This window comes from Sarcophilus harrisii, chromosome 1 (assembly GCF_902635505.1).
Source record: "Sarcophilus harrisii chromosome 1, mSarHar1.11, whole genome shotgun sequence".
In the NCBI taxonomy this organism is placed as follows: domain Eukaryota; kingdom Metazoa; phylum Chordata; class Mammalia; order Dasyuromorphia; family Dasyuridae; genus Sarcophilus; species Sarcophilus harrisii.
In genome coordinates, this window is record NC_045426.1 from 390,655,408 (window position 1) to 390,670,296 (window position 14,889).

Genomic DNA, 14,889 nt, shown 5'->3' on the forward strand with positions numbered 1-14,889 from the left:
ATGGTCAAATATACCCATGTTCAAGTCATACCACTGACAAATATTGGCTACATGCCCTGGCCAAGTCATTTAAAGTTTAAGCATTCTGGGGAACTCTCTAAAATAACTTACAGAGATTTCCATTTCCAGAGAGAGTTCACAGTAAAGAAATCATATGTCAAGAATTGTTACAGGTCAATTCTCCAAGAGTCTCCACAGCTGTGGATCATAGCATCTGAAGGAGTTGCAAGGCAGTCTTTGCTGAGACAGGTGTTGCAGACTGGAAATGAGATAAATTGGAGGCAAAGGGAAGAGGAGAGGTAAGATAATGCAATGGCTTCTCAGTCAGAGAGGTCAGAGAACAACAACTGTTTCAGTCTCCTTGTATCATCCTCTCACAAGAGGAGATCCATTCTGGGTTGGTTCTCCAGTAGCCAGTCAGGTGGCTCCCGTGTATTCCAATAGCTCCCATGTATTCTAACAAAGATTCTGCCCTATAGGTATGAGTTTGTGTGGGTTTAGTTTGTTGTTGCCCTTGCCTCTTGTTATCTTCACTAAACCTGTGATTTTGAGAGTAAAGAGATCTTTCAGTAAAGCAATACCTCTACCAATGCATATCAGCGCTTGTTGAAAACTCAGTGTTATATTTCCTGAGACACTGAAAGATTCATCACACATGTCCAAGGGAAGGACTTGAAGTAAGATCTTCTTGATTCTAAAACTAGTTCTCGGTCCATTCTACTACACTACTTTGTTACTAAATATGAACACAAATACATATAAATATATACATTGGTATATGCATATACATGCATATTTATGTACATATGTTTGTGTATATATATATCCACACACATGCATTAGTCAGTTTTGGTATGATCCTTATTTTGAAAGCACCAATTTTTCCAATGCAGCGCATGTTAAGTATATAGACAATTTTGGGGGTCGTGTCTATGTTTTTCCCATGAAAAGCATCAAGATACAGCAAACTGTATTATGTCACAATAACTCATTAGCTAAAATCTTCATTCTGACCTGTACTTCCATAAAAAATCTTCAGCTCTTTGTCAAGGTTAAATGCCAAATTTGCTGTATGGTTCAGTAGGAGTTGTGAGTGAAGAACTAGCGTGCAGCACTCCCATTCCTAGAATCACTCTCAAACTCATGGCAAGCCTCACTCTCACCTTCATCCACCAGTCCTTTTTTTTTTTAACTTTCATTTTTATTTTTTATTTTTTTAATTTTAATAGCTTTTTATTTACAAGATATATGCATGGGTAATTTTACAGCACTGACAATTGCCAAACCTTTTGTTCCAATTTTTCCCCTCTTTCCCCCAACCCCTCCCCCAGATGGCAGGATGACTAATATATATTAAATAAATTAAAGTACACATTAAACACAAAATAAGTATACATGTCCAAACCATTGTTTTGCTGTACAAAAAGAATCAGACTCTGAAATATTGTACAATTAGCCTGTGAAGGAAATAAAAAATGCAGACAAGGAAAATTATAGGGATTTGGAATTCAATATAATGGTTCTTAGTCATCTCCCAGAATTCTTTCACTGGGTATAGCTGGTTCAGTTCATTAATGCTCCATTGGAACTGATTTGGTTCATCTCATTTCTGAAGATGACCAGGTCCATCAGAATTGGTCATCACATAGTATTGTTGTTGAAGTATATAATGCTCTCCCGGCCCTGTTCATTTCACTTATCATCAGTTCATCCACCAGTTTTGCCCAGAGTCATGACTAACCCAAATCACAGATGCAACCACAGAATGTACAGATGCTCAGAATCAACAGCAGCCTGAGTCTACAACTTGGCACTCTTTTTGATAATATATTTTTATATTTCTCAACACTTAACATGTAGAAAACTGAGCTACTACTTTGCTAGATTCCTAATTTTTATGTTTTTGATGAAGTTTTTGAGCACTGTACACCTAACACATAAACCTTGTGATTTTTATTGTTCAATTTTGCCCAATGATGTGCTTTTTGGGAGTATATATGTCATATTATGATAGAACTACTTATCCTATATATGTATGCATACATGCACATATGTGTATATATAGAGTGTACATGTGTGTTCACATTTCTAGAAATGTGTTATCATGCACACACGTACACTTGTATATTCAGACATGTGTATATATAGATTATTATATATGACATAATGAGGCAATCATGCCTTATTTCTATAAATATACATATGCATATGCACATGTATACACTTCTAGTATAAAATGTATATAAAGCTTTTCTTTTAATTCTCTGATTAGATAACTATTTCTATTAACAATACAATTTATACTCAAAACTATAATGCAAACAAGGAAACCAAACCTTTTATGGAAAAATAGGAGAAGGATTTCAAGTGAAATCCAAAGAAATTTATCAGAAAATGACAAATAGTGATTCAAAAAATATTTAATACAGCAAGAAGACCCAATCAAACAAAATCCAGTGAACTGTTTTATAAAAATACCATAGCTTCATTTTACTTGACCTATTTGTCCCTTGCTCCATCCTGTAGGCTCTTTCCTCCCTTAGTTTCTGTGATGCAATTCTGTCTAGGTTTTCCTGCAACATATTGGACTACTCTATCTCAATTTTCTTGGCTAGATTATCATGCCCTATTTAAGGGTATCTTCTGAGTAGGCTCTTTTCTTTTTTTGATCTCATGTAATCATTACCTCTATGCAGATTACTCCAAATTCCATAAATCTGCTCCTCATTTTTCTTCCAGAATACTAACTGCCATATCAATTTGATACTATCTGTTTTTTCCAAACTTATTTTCCCTTACTCACTATTGAATCCAAGTAAACTACTCTAACAATTATGCTGAACAGATCTCCCAATTTTTGAATAAATGTACTCCCTCTTAACTCCTATCTTTTAGTATCTTTATTTTCCTTGATGACCTGGCTCAGATATTACTCTGTAATTGTTGTTCTCTGTAGTTGTTGTTCCCAATGAATTTCAAAGTTATATTTTGCTTTTCTCTTGTGATAGAATTGGCACTTGGCATTCCTCCATCTCTGTTTATATTTTTGTTGTGATTATTTTCCAATTGTCTTTATTTTTATTAATTTTTTAATTTATGGAATAAAACAACCATTTCCATAATATGATACAATAAATGAGATGATTGTACATGAAACTGCAAATCTACTGTGCACAAGTTATTATTCCTTTCAAATATATAACAAAATTATCATGTAAATTTCTTTTTCCCCTCTTTTTTCTCCCCTCTTTCTTATGTCTCCACACCCAAGTTGGCTACCATTAAACAGCTCTCATACTTCCTGACACCAGGTCCAACACTCTCCCTATTGCACCATCTACATCTCTCAGCGGAAGAGTCACTGATACTGTTATAAATGAAGAATAATAGTGTTACTATATGAGGGCCCGGATGGAAGGTCATGTGTTCTAGAAGGCAAGAGGAAGGAAAAAGTGCTGTTCACATTTTGTAGACACATGGCTGTTAGAAAAAAAATTGAGAGAGATACCTAGCAGGGAACTTGTTAGTATATACTTAAGAGATTGGCAAAGAAAGGATAAAAGGGAGGGGGGGGAAAGGAGCAAAGTTTTTCTTTGTCTTCCTGAGACCTCATTTTTTTTGTATGTCATTCTTCTTCATAGATATCTAATATCCTCATGCTGCCATAACCCACACCAAATCGGGGAGCCCCATCTTATAATCATATGCTACAAAAGAATAAGAAGAGTCCAAGATTAGGAATCAGCAGAATTGAGTTCAAATTCTATCTGTAATATTTAAATGAGATATATAATATATGCAGTTTTACATTTATATCATATGTAATTATCATTTATATAATTTGTATAATATATATTTTACAAATATTAAACTACTATGTACATATTAGCAATCATTATTATCTTTGTTAATTGTTACTTACTATCTTGTGACTGTTTCAGAGATATATGTATTTACTATTACACTATTACTACTTATCCCACTCCTAAAAGGCTATTGCACTTCTATATCCTACATATGGATACTAATTGAACAATAATTACGTATTCCTATACACACAATCTTAATAGAACATCTCCTTCAGGAAGCAAAGTAAATTTGTCATTCTGATAAAAAGACTCTGATCAAAGAATTCTCATCCTTAATTCCTGAATTAAGGGCACTTATAATCAGAACCCATATGTACAATGTCTCTCATTGAGTTGTCTATCTTCCTTCACTAGCCTAAGAGCTCATTCACTTTCCTGTAGATATAATTACATAATACCTGAATCAGAAGTGAGTTCAATGACAATATGAAAAAATAATTGCTTTCACAATTTAATTATCAAACCTTTGCCTAACAACCTATAAGAAAGAGAAAGCTCTTAACTCTCAAGGCAGTCTTTTGTTTTTGTTTTTGTTTTTGATACTTTTAATTGATTGGAAGATGGTTGACTGTACTATAAAATTGGGCTAATAAATCCTTTTATTACAAGTGTCAAAAATTTAGGTAAATAATGAAGTCATGACTTTCATTATTGATTCTCTTTTGAATTTTTCTTATTTGAATTACTGGTTCTTTCCTTTGCTATTTTTCATCTTTTATTGTTTTTACTACTGTCAAATTTGTCAGTGTTACAAGGAAAGGTTTTTTTTATTTTTTGCTCTTTGCTCCATTTTCAATTTAAATCCATCTTCATCAGTTTCAGATAGATACTTATGTCTATATATATCTAGGCATATATGAATGTATGTTTGTGTTTGTAATACATTTGTATTTAATCAAAAGATATTCTCATTAAATGTACTTCATCTTTAGCCAAGAGCCATCATTCTTTTATTTTAACTTATAACCCAGAAATCTAAACCCCATCTCAGAGGTTCTTTTCATAGTTACTGTTCACAATTGCCTTTCTATTAAACAGCATCTATTAAAAAAAAAAGGCATTGTGTATGTCCCTCATGTATTCAACGTCTTTGAGTGGATTCCATGATACTTCTCAATATAATCCAGATTTTTTCTAACAATGTCTTTTGGATCTACACAAATCATCAGGGTTACATACAGGTTGCTACTACATTTCATAAGTCTCTTGAAACTTTCTATGAAATGTTAGATATATGGTCAGTACTTGGAATATGTGCTCAATAATTGTTTATAAACTAACTCATTGGTATACTTTGAGAAAACCTCCAGGCATTTACTATTAATATCAAATTAACAATATTCAACTCAACAGCCATAAGCAGTGAGTTATCCATAACATTGCTTTTCTTCCACAGACTTTTCAAGTATGTACTATAACTACTAAAGCTGCTTCCTCCCAAGATCATCCAAAAATCTCCCCAGAACTCCTTCCCTCTCTGCCAAAAGCCTCTTAAAGATTACTTGGCAACAGATATTCAATGATACTTCTTTTCTTTTCCTTTTATTATTTATTTTTAAAGATTTTATTACTTTATTAACTTTATTATTATTTTTCTAAATTTCATATATTAGAATTTTTTCCTCTTAAAGTTCTTCTTCTCTTATTACAAAGAGGACTTTATTCTTGTAAGCAATATGAAAAGGAAAACAGCTCTTTCAACTTATTCTTTAGGATAGACATTGGCTTGCATTTCATAAATGCGTTGCAGTGCCATGGTTTTGACAAATATACAAATGTAACCCATTTTCTTCAGAGTATTGAAAAATTTCCCTTGTATTCCATACCTTTTTTAAAGCAAGATCCTCCTTTTTTGTTTCTATTCTCACTGGCAACTTTCTATTGTCTGTTTCTATTGGCAGTTCTTGTAGCTCCCATGGGAAACTACTGTAGCAAACTTCCCATTGACCTCACCTGTCTACTGAAATAGGGCTCCTAGATGAGATTGACTTTACTGAAAGTCAGCCTTCTGTTTTATCTTCTAAAATTAATTCCCTATTGACTATCATCTCATTCCTTCCAAACATGGATCAAAGACCTTACAAGTCCATTTCTAATTATATTTAATCACTAACTTCTTTTCTCTATTCTTCTCAGTTAAATTGAGATCATTTCTTGTGCTGTTTTGGCCACTTATTTTTGTTTGAAGTATTTCTATTTGACTCTCATCTTCAGATCTCAAATTGTATGATCTCCCTCACTGGATTTCTCCAAACATAATCTAGGTAAGCAAGTTTTGGGTATATTATAATGAAGATTTTCTTTCCATGTATGTTGGAAGGAGTCTCAAATTTAACTACTGGTCACATCTATCACATCTGGATTTTATTTCTCAGGAGAATCCTTAAGATCAAGTTTCTGCCAGTTACCACTTGATCAACTATGATTGAGATAGCTACTTTGGGGAATTTGGGGGCTTGAAAATGTATGGCATGTAACACCATGGGCTTGGAGTTCTACTTCCACATATGATGGCTAAAGAGATAAGGAAAGTAAGATAGTATTAATAATCTTCACCTCTCACTTCTCAACCATCATGAAGAGAGAGAGAGAGAGAGAGAGAGAGAGAGAGAGAGAGAGAGAGAGAGAGCAACCATCGTAAGAAATAGGAAGTATGTATTTGAATCACATTAAACTTTTAGGTGGATTGTTTCTTTTCTTCTCATTCTCATTTTATACTCTAGTTCATCTCCCAGTGTTGACCTGAAATCTAACCCTCTCATTATTAATTAGAGCTGTCTAATGGGAAAGCCACATATTCTACCAGTGTCTGCTACAATAATCCTTTCTAATTCCTGATGTATTCCAGTGGGTCACATTTCATTATACTGGGCAGCTTCATAAACTGATTTGACAGGGAATATGACAATGTGATTCCTCAACTTCAAAAACAAATTTGGGTAGCTGTAAGTAGATTAGCAATGTGACCCCCCCCCCCAAAAAAAAAAAAAGTGTGTAGGGATGCCAAGAAATCTCTATTCTCATAAATAGCTAAACATTGTGTAACAATGCACGTGAAAAGAAATACTTCAAGGAATCAGAGTGAATGTAAAATATTTCTTTACCATACATTCTCATATCAGGAATTTCAGAAATAAAAAAGCAACTATGACAGAATCCATTCTTCCTCCTAGGTATTTTGGGAAAAGGAACAATGCAATCTGCAGAGCTATGGAAGGAATAGAAGACTACTAATGTCTAGACAGTTGAACACACAGGACTGTTCTCATTTTCATGAAGAACTGGGTTCAGTTCCCACATATATATATATATATATATTATATATATATATATATAATATATATATATATTCTTATATATATTCTTATGTGGAATTCTTATATATATTATGAGAGAGAGAGAGAGAGAGAGAGAGAGAGAGAGAGAGAGAGAGAGAGAGTTTCTTACACACTTGAGTAAACTCAGAGGTCAAAGGGAAAACAATACACATTTATATATATCTTAGCTTTATGAGGACCATTAGGCAGAAGGGAAATAAGAAGACAATCATTCTCATTCTTTCTGTAAACCTGAAGAAAGTTTCCCCCACAAACACTCTGTTCTTGAGGTCACATATATGCATATAATCATTTCTATATCTCAGCTCTCCATTGCATATGTAGGAAAGTCATGCTAAATTTGTGTTCATTTTTCTAATAATAAAAATTAAAATATGGTCATTCTGAAATTACAGAAGTTTTAAAAATCATCACAAATAATTTCTGGGAAAAAAATAAAGACAAGATATCCCATCTAGAAAGATATTTACAATAATTTTCATTGGTAATATTTTACACTTATAAATCAATAATACCACTACCACCACCAGAACAACAATAGTAATAATTCTTATCAATGATTCACTAAAAAGTTTTAATGTTTTTTCACAACAATCTATTTTATTAATGAGGAAATAGGACTTAGACTCAAACAACAAATATATGTCAACAAAAAGATTGAATCTTAGATCTTTAATTCATATCCTATCTTTAAAATTTATCTAATTTTTTGATTATATTGAGAACCAGAACAATAAAATGAAAATTGTACTGCATTCCCAATTGAAGACTCTCTTCAGCAAGCTTCAATCTTAGATTTCTCCAAACATCTACTACCTTTGTTTCTATTTAACCACTGCTGAACAAACCAGGAGAAAATAACAAGATGTGCTAGATTGATAAATTTTTGCTATGTAATTTCAACTGGGCTATCATTGTGGTGCAATAATCTTTAAATGGCTCCTAATTGATTCATATCACTTACCACAGTGACTTTTCCTGACTTTTGCATCCTTCCTCAAACCCCTTGTTTTTTAAATTTTAATAGTTTTTTTTACAAATATATGTATAGTTTTCAACATTTGTTTTTATAAGACTTTTTATTCCAAAATTTTCCCCTCATTCTCTTACCTTTATCCTCCTCAAGACAGTTAGCAATCTGATATGTGTAATATGAGCAATTCTTTTTTTAACATATTTCCATATTTGTCATCTTCAAACCCTTCACTTCTCAGCTGTAAATTTCACTTCATATTTCATTGAACAAAACTGGGACTATCTCAAGAGTTCCCTTTTCTCCCCTTTTCATCTTACACATTTCATACTTCTAATCTCATCCTTGCCAAAGTAAAACCCCAACATTCTCTTTAGCAAAATAAAACCCCTTTAGATGCAAAAGCAATTCTATTCCATCCTGTACTTGCCAGCCAATTTCTATCTATATCATCTTCACTCTTATATATTTTTACTCTTTTTGTGTTTCCTGACTTTTTTCCCTGTTCCCCATAAGCATGACCATGTTTGCTACCCTCAAAGAATCCTCATTTGGTCCAAGAATTCATTAGCTTGCTTACAATATCTCTCCTTCCATTTGTGGCTAAACTCCTTGAGAAAATTATCTAAAATTGATAATAACACTTCCCTTTTCTCATTTTCTTCTTTTAACTCTACATTCTGGCTTCCAACTTCATCATTCAACTGAAAATGCTTTCTCCAAAGTAAATAATTAGTTTTTGATTGATCAGGCTAATAGCCTTTTCTCTATTATGATTTTTTCTTGACCCTCTATAACCTTTTAGACTGTCAAAGACCCTCTTTTCTTTGATACTCCCTTCTCTTTAGAGAGAATAAACTATTCTGCCCTGGTTCTCCTCCTAAGTACTCTTTAACTTCTTATGCTGGATCTAAATCTATGTGATAGCTTCCTCTATACTATTCTACTTGGTAGTCTCATTGCTGCCATGCATAAAATTCTTATTTCTATCCACATGGCTCTTAGATCTTTTTATCCAGGCCTTTCCTCACCTCCAACCTTACTCCTATAATTATCTCTTAAAAATGTTACTCTAAAGAACTCTGGGTGATGACTAAAAACCATTACATTGAATTCCCAATCCCTATATTTATGCCCACCTGCATTTTTGATTTCCTTCACAAGCTACTTGTACAATATTTCAGAGTCTGATTCTTTTTGTACAGCAAAATAACGGTTTGGTCATGTATACTTATTGTGTATCTAATTTATATTTTAATATATTTAACATCTATTGGTCATCCTGCCATCTGGGGGAAGGGGGTTGGGGGGGTAAGAGGTGAAAAATTGGAACAAAAGGTTTGGCAATTGTCAATACTGTAAAATTACACATGCATATAAATTGTAAATAAAAAGCTATAATTAAAAAAATAAAATAAACGTGTTCTTATCTGAAAAAAAAATTTTACTCTAGCTATCATATAGACTTATTAAGTTCAACATTTCCAAAATTAAACACATTATCCTTTTCCCCAAAGGCTTCTCTCTTGCTAACTTCTCTGCTACTATCTGGGATACCATTAGCCTCCCAATTACTTAGTCTTATGAGTCTTAAGCCTTAATTCCTCATTTTCACTCTCCTATATTCAATATATTGCCACGTGCTACTGTTTCATGACATCTTCCTTTTATGTACTCTGCTTTCTTTTCACACTGATACAAGCCTGGTGCAAGCCTCATCATTTCACTTCTAGACTATTTCAATAGTCTACTACACAGTGTATCCCCAAAGTTTCTCCCCACTTCAATGTATCCATCATTCAGTTGACAAAATACTGTCTCGAAATAACAAAAATTGCCATGTCACTTTTCGCTTTCTCACTCACTGCATTCCAATGACTTCCTATTATATCCAAGATGGATGATAAAATTCTCTTTTTGACTTTCAAAGTCTTTCATAACATGGCCCCCTTCTTCCTTTTCAGTCTTCTAACACATTTCTCCAGATGCACTGTTTATAGATAAATAAATGAACAAACCCAGTTCCTAACCTAATGTTTAGCTCTTCAACATCATCTTTTGACTTCCCTGAAATCAGTCTCCTGACTGAACATTTACATTATTCCCCTTTTACATATTTCCCTTCTTGTCTTTGCATTTGGTTTCTATCAGAGATTAATTAAAGTCTCACATTCTACAAGTAGTACTTTTTTATGCCCCTTCATGTTAGAGCCTTCTTTTATTTAATAGATTATCTCCAATTTATCTCGCATCTTGCTTGCCACAGTTCTTTTCATTTTGACAGTTGATATATTCCCATTGATGATAGGGACTGGGTTTGTTCATTTATTTTTTTTGTTCATTTTGTTTTTTACCTTTTTTATTTTATCCCCAGAACTTAGTACAGTACTTGGCCAGTAGGCACTCAATATATGTTTACTGACTTACTGACTATAACTGTTATCTGCTATCAATTTATCTATCAGATGAGCAGATGACTACCAAGTCTTTAGGTTTATGGGCAATAGAGAAACAACTACTCAAGAAGAAAAGATTAAAGATAAATGAAAGAAATGAAAGATAAAGATAATTTTGGTAAATCTTCTGGAAAACATTGGATGGAATGAGTTCACTTGGGTGTAAAGAAGGGTTTCCCTAAATCAGTATTGATTAGAGAAATACATATTAAAACAGTCCTGAGATACCACTTCACACCTCTCAGATTGGTTAAAATGATAGGAAAAGAGAATGATAAATATTGGAGGAGATGTAGGAAAATTGGAACACTAATGCATTGTTGGTGGAGTTGTGAAATAATCCAACCATTCTGGAGAGCTATCTGGAACTATGTCCATAGGGCTATCAAATTATGGATACTCTTTGACTCAGCACTGGCATTACTGGGTCTATAGGCTAAGGAAACCATAAAGGAGGGAAAAGAGCCTACATGTACAAAAATATTTGCAGCACCTCTTTTTGTGGTAGCAAAAAATTGGAAAATTAATAGATATCCATCAATTGGGGAATGACTGAACAAGTTGTGGTTCATGAAGGTAATGGAATATTATTATCTTATAAAAATGATGAAAAACTGATAAAGAAAGGTCTGGAATGATTCACATGAAGGGATGCTGAGTTAAACAAGCAGAACCAGGAATACGTCATACACAATAACAGCATGAGTAATGATCATCAGTGGTTCAGTGATCCAAAACAATCCCAAATGACTTTGGACAGAAAATGTCATCTGCATCCAGAAAAAGAACTAAGGAGACTGAATGGAAATCAACTATGCTATGTTCACTTACTTTTTAAAAAATATCTTTCATGGTTTTTCCATTTTGCTCTGATTTTTCTCTCCTAACATGATTCATAAAGTAATGTGTGTTAAAATAAATTATTGAAAAGGAAAAAAAATACATTTGCCATTGTGTTGGCTGTTCCATTATGTGAGACCAAGGTGAAGGAGGAAGAAGGAAGAAGGAAGGAATCTGACTGATATAAGATGAGCAGAAGGGTAAAAGAGGGAGTTTTCAGAAAATAGTCACAATTTTTTCCACTTAAATGTAACTCAAATCTGATCATTTATTTCTTAGTATAGTTGTTGTGAAGATGAAATGAGATAACATATTTAAAGTATTTATCGGCTGACATTTAGTAAATGTTTATTCTTTTCACCCACACACAGTAAATGATTAAGAAATGCTTGTTGACTAAAAAGAAACAATCATTTTCTTTTCCCATAGAGTTTATAAGGAAAGTGACCTTCTATATTAAGATTTGGGAAGCAGAGTGCATTTTAATAATCTGAAGATACCAGATATTGTAAATAACATTAAATTTATTAGACATTTACCAAATTTGGGGGAAATGCCCTCCTACTTTCGCCACTTCCAGATTGTGAATATTTTGAATTCATGAATCTATTCAAAACACTTTTAGATAAGTTTATCTGTTTTCCTAGATGGCTGTCAACTGTTCAATTCATATTCAGCATTTGACCTAAATGAGAGGAATAGAAAAAATAAAATCCAGTTCCAAGTAATGTTTTTCAATAGTAATATCCATGGAAATCTTCTCGTTAAGAATTCTGTGAATATAATACAAGCAGAAATACTGAGATTATAGATTCTGCCTTTGTCTTTCTTATAGAAGAAAAATTCAGAAGAAAGAAAATTCTATTGATACATTCATTATTGTTTTATTTAATTAAAGACTCACTGAATTCCTGTGACAGGGGAAACACTGAGCAATAAATATATGACCTCTTCCCCTCTATACTTGTGGTTACTCTAGATGAAATCATGAAAGAATAAGATCAATTCCTTGAAATTATCCCTAAACCCCTAGGGCACTTGGTTAAAGCCAATAACACCAGAAGTTTCTTTCCTTATGGCCTTAAATCCTTTGCAAAATGTTTGGTCAGCAGACATAATATATTTTACACTCTGCTCCTTATAGAGAAACTAATCCTGATTCTCATTAGAAAAAATGATAAAAGTAAAAATATATAATTTTTAAAAGAAAGATTAATAATTCCACAAATATTTGTTTGCTAATTTTGTTATTTTAATGGCAGCAAATAAACTTTTCCTTTGATGAAGACACACACACACACACACACACACACACACACTTATAGAGTTTTATTTCATTTACAATATTGTTGATTGAATTAAAATAGAAATGAAGCAAGTGTTTGAACCAAAGTTTAGCTCAGAGTGCCCCCTGCTGGTTACTTTTATAATTACAGTGAGAACAGGATCACTTCCCTCAAAACATTTTTTTAAAAATAGGAATCATATTCGTTTTTAACTTAAAGCCATCCTCAAATACAAATAAACTACTTTTATACCCATGATGTTCAGTTATAACCACACTTATCAACTGTTTCTTCCACTAACTGCTGAATTCTTACTAATAATGAAGTAGCCTGAATAATTCAAAGTACAATTGGAAAAGACATGTTAGAATAAAAAAATTTCAGGCTATGCTCAAAGCCTGAGATACAAACTTGACTGATATATAACTGACCCATAAGTGGTCAAAAAATATTTGGAGACTTTATTTTGGTTTAATGAACAAACTTAACAAACTTAAAGTTAGAGAAAAGTCTCTAAATGGTTTGTGACAGTAAGATAAATATTTTTAAGAAAAATATAACAGAAAACAGTATTTATATGAGACAATACAATGTATGAGAAGTTTAGAGCCTCAGTTATTTCCAAATCTCTTTGTTTGTTTTAATAGGACTAGGAAGTGGGAAAAATAGGAATACTATATATGCTCTCTAATTTAGAAGTAACTTTAAAAGTTGTCTAATATAATCTATGCCTAAAAACCTGGCAAATTGCCAAACATTTAGATCTTTAAATATCAGTACACTATTGTTTCAAATTTCAGCACATTTAAATTTGAGATCACACTAAACTTCAGAAATATCTCTTCTCAACTAGGAATACATTTGTACACAGTAACAGCAAGATTGTGCAACAATCAACTATGAAAGACTTGGTTCTTCTCAGTGGTTCAGTGATCCAAGGCAATCCCAATAAATTTTGAATAGAAAACATCTTCTGCATCTAAATGTGAATGAATGCAAATCAACCCATACTATGTTCATTTGTTTTTTTTTTTTTTTTCCTCTCCTGGTTTTTCCCTTTTGTTCTGATTTTTTTTTCTCCCAGCATGATTCATAAATAAATGCAAATTTTAAAAAGTTAATATATATGTAGAATTAGCAAAAAAAAAATTTAAAAGAATCTCCTCTTCTCTCTCCCATTTATTTCTATTGATTGGTTCTAATGTTGATCATTTGAATGAACCAAGCCAAAATTCACATATCAATTGTGCGAAGATTTAAAGACAATTATTATTTCCTGCCTTAGTTTCTTATCTTGATTAAATATATCCAACCTCTTATTCAGTCAGTTTAATTATGCTGTGATTTCTCATATCCTTACCATTTTTAATATATTTTAAAAAAATTTTCCTTGTGGACTCCAGTTTGTCAATACTTCCTAAATTACAATGTCCAACATTAGACTGAATAGCCCAGATATAATTCAAACAAGGCAACATGCAATTATGCTTCAGCCTCCTTTTCTGTATTCTTTTCTTAAGATAAGACAAGATTGAATTAGCTTTCCCAAGTGCCATGTTACAATAGTGACACATCAGACTTACAGATTGTAATGACAACAACCTACTACAATAATATATATATATATATATATATATATATATATATATATATATTGTTTTTATTAACTTTATTTGTTTTGTTTTTGTTTTATTTGTTTTACTAACTTTAGTTCTATGCTGATTTTTGAACCTAAGAATAAACTTTACAATTGTTCCTATTAAGTTTAGTAAATTTTCTTGTATCATCAAAGGATGCATGTTGCTCTAAGAAAGAGCAAGGATCTGTGTAAAATCAGGCAACTGAGAATCATTAAAGGCCATGCACAGTATCCAAAATGGGATCCACACTATGATATAGACATTTGGGGATTTTTGGTATAAGTTGATTAGTTAATTTCTTTTGAGTGACAATTAATTTCATTGAAGAGGCTTTATATGTAAGCTGTGGCTAAATGTAATTAAGACAGTTTTGGTATATATCTCAATCATTTTCGTAAAGAATGCATACAGATCAGAAAGCAGAACTTTCAGAGTATGTGGAGAGCTAAAAATAATATCTGTGATTTTAAAAATTGTTTGGTATTTA